The sequence below is a fragment of the Coptis chinensis genome, chromosome 4, assembly GCF_015680905.1.
Source record: "Coptis chinensis isolate HL-2020 chromosome 4, ASM1568090v1, whole genome shotgun sequence".
In the NCBI taxonomy this organism is placed as follows: domain Eukaryota; kingdom Viridiplantae; phylum Streptophyta; class Magnoliopsida; order Ranunculales; family Ranunculaceae; genus Coptis; species Coptis chinensis.
In genome coordinates, this window is record NC_141459.1 from 102,621,508 (window position 1) to 102,624,637 (window position 3,130).

Here is a 3,130-nt window from a genome sequence, read left to right on the forward strand (position 1 = left end):
TTATAGTTTGAAGATTTTCTAAACAATTAGTTATCTTTATAGTTTGAAGATTTTCTAAACAATTAGTTATCTTTAGCCCCCAATATATGAGTAGTCTTGATGTTCATATTGAGAAAAGTTTACTTCATCATGCTGTTGGCATTGGTTTTATTTTTTTATTCTTAGCTAAAGTTGTTCTGTTTTTCGATATGACAGTTTCTATCTCGAGACTAACTCGAGTGATGGACAGTGACTGCCAATGAACCCAACCTACCAACTCTTTAGCCCCAAAAAATTGCACATGCATGACCGGTCAATTGGTTATTGAGACTTCTGTAAAACCAAATTTTTGCTTTTTGCACATGCATGGACAGTATGTATTTCTTGTATCTCTAAATTCCCATTCCTCCTAAGTCCCAAACCACAAGTGAAGATTTATTGAATAGATATTTAGAAGACAGATATATTATTCATTTCTAGCACAAGCATCTACTGGAAATTTTAACAAACAAAGAATACCACAATCTATATAGTAATGCATCATTGGGTTTCAAATACTAATTAATGGTATATGTCATTTTTCATGAGAAGAAGCTGGTTTTCCATGAGCAAATTAAATTTAAAAGGTAGATTTTATTTAAATTAAATTCATAATTCTCTATAAATTTTTCACCACCTAAAATGTTTTGGTATAGAGTGTGAGAGTTTATTTTTTTTTTTAGTTAGAGTGTCATAGATAGATAATTAGGCGAGTGTAATTATTCCTGAAACGAGAAAAATTCTAAGACTAGCCGAGAAGATGATCATTGTTAAAAAAATGTTCGAAATCAAAATTGAAATAAATCAAGAGGACAGTCAAACATTTAACTATATAAGTGCACGGACAATTTCTAAGTTCTTTTTTGTTTCTTTTTGATAATGACAATTTTTAAGTTTTGAATAGACCACTTTAAGTTATTAATTAATTAAGGGAACAGTTGTCCTTGGATGGATTATTGCACATAAATGCTCGAGCCCTGGATGAGGCCTTCATGTAGATGACTAAGTGTAGAATACCTAATCTCTAATAGCCAAACAAATATATATATATATATATATATATATATATATATATATATATATATATATATATATATATATATATATATATATTAGCATCATGCGTGCAATGCAATGCACATTAACAATACATCCACAACAATAGAAATTTTAACAATATTGTTCAATACTATTTACTCTCAAAAACGCAAGAGGGAAAAGCCAGAAAATTAACTGAGGTAGGGGACGACAACTCAATAGAAGCGCACCTTATATACAAAGATTGTACCATATATCAGAAGTGGTTGCCACAAAGTTGTGGGCCAAACTTGTTGTCCTTCACGTCTTAAAATTCAATTTCCCTTGAATAACGCATCTCATTTGAACCTTATCTACATTGTATACTTTGTAGTTTGTACTCATTCTTAGTGTTGGAGGTGCTTGAGGAGGCTCTCGCAACAAAAGTTTATTTTATGCTGGTACTAGACTCTTTTAAAATCTCTGACGACGCAATGGATGATAGCTTGCGTAGCTCCTTTTTTAGTTTCTGTAAACAATTGAATGTGTTAGAGATGAAATTATACATGATTAATTTACCGGCAGCAAAAGAACTAATCCAATTATGGCAACTACAGCATAATGTAAAAAGGGCAAAAGATAATCTCAATGGGTCACATTGGTTCACTGAGTTCGCCAACAGTAGCAAAAGGGTTGATGACAATCTCAGCACCATTCAAACCGAAGGCTAACCAATTCAAAGGATGGTGCCTTCCATATCATATGTTAGCAACTATCTTCCCATATGCAATATCAAACACATGGCATGTGATTCTATTGCACATACCATTCAGAAAAAGTTCAAACAACATCAGTAGTTGATCCCAACAATTAAAACCAATAAAAAATAGTGTTAGCACGTATTTACCTTGCGGTGTTTGCCTAATACGTTACCATGATATCTAATTATTATATTATAACAGCAGTATTCCAGAGAGTTTCTCCATGGTTCACATCCCTCTCGAGAGTTGTACTTACTATGACCATATTATATTTTCGTGCCAGGTCTTAAAGAAATTGGATCGATTACCCATCGACTGGCTCAACAAACTCACACCATCTGTTCTCTTTGGTACAAAATGCAAACAACATTGTCCATGCCTCCTCTTGGGATCAAAATATAAACACATTTTGAAATATTAATATTAGATGGAAATACATCTATGTATGATATTTGTGGATGTCGCAATTATGTAAAATTATTCATGTACATAGTTTGTCTTCGTTAGTGACTCACTTGTAAGCATAATACATTGACTCTTGAAGTGCTTACAACATCTATAAGAGGTTTCACTTTCTCGAAGATTACTCTATTCTGGTTTGAAAAGGGTGTAGTGGTGGGAAGAGCAATAGAGTTCTGAATGAGACCTACTCGAACCATTCGAGGCTCTCATAAAACTTCTTTTTCAGCATAGAAATAGAAGGCCTACAAAAATCAAGATAAGAGTCACTATATTACGACAAAACCCACGGTGAAAGTTACACCTGTGTATGTGTGTGAGTTTAGGAACTACAACAATGTTTCCAATAACCTGATCATGCATATCTTACCATTTACCTTGACATATACGATGACACAAATCTATCAGTGCCTTAGCTGGCTTTTTGGTAGAGCTAGTTTATACAACTCATGAAAGGATTTTGGGATCATATTTTACCTGCATGTCGAAGTAATATTTTGAAGATAGATCAATTGCAGAATCAGGGAGACCGAATGATTCAAATGGTTTTCCACCGTTTAGTCCTGTGAGCATGCATCTCAATTCCATCAAAATAATTAATTCTTGCAAAATAATTAACTAAAGATTAGAGTGTGTATTCCCCAGTCCCCAGTCCCCACCCAAACAAATCAGTAATAGTATACTCAATTTTGACAGAGGAAATTGAAATTACAAAATTGCTATCCTCGAATTGTATGAACACAATGAGCAATATTCAGACACAGATGCAAAAAACACATACCCAGATCCCATATTTTCCTAATATAGTAAGATATACTTTCAACATGAACAGAACATTTGCTATTTATTCTTTTGCATTCTCATGAGTATTCCTC

General features: G+C 33.2%; 1 pseudogene; it reads right to left on the minus strand.

The window, feature by feature from the left end:
* Positions 1-1,646: 1,646 nt before the first annotated feature.
* LOC147506430 (beta-ureidopropionase-like) lies at positions 1,647-2,843 on the minus strand (annotated as a pseudogene).
* Positions 2,844-3,130: the final 287 nt, after the last annotated feature.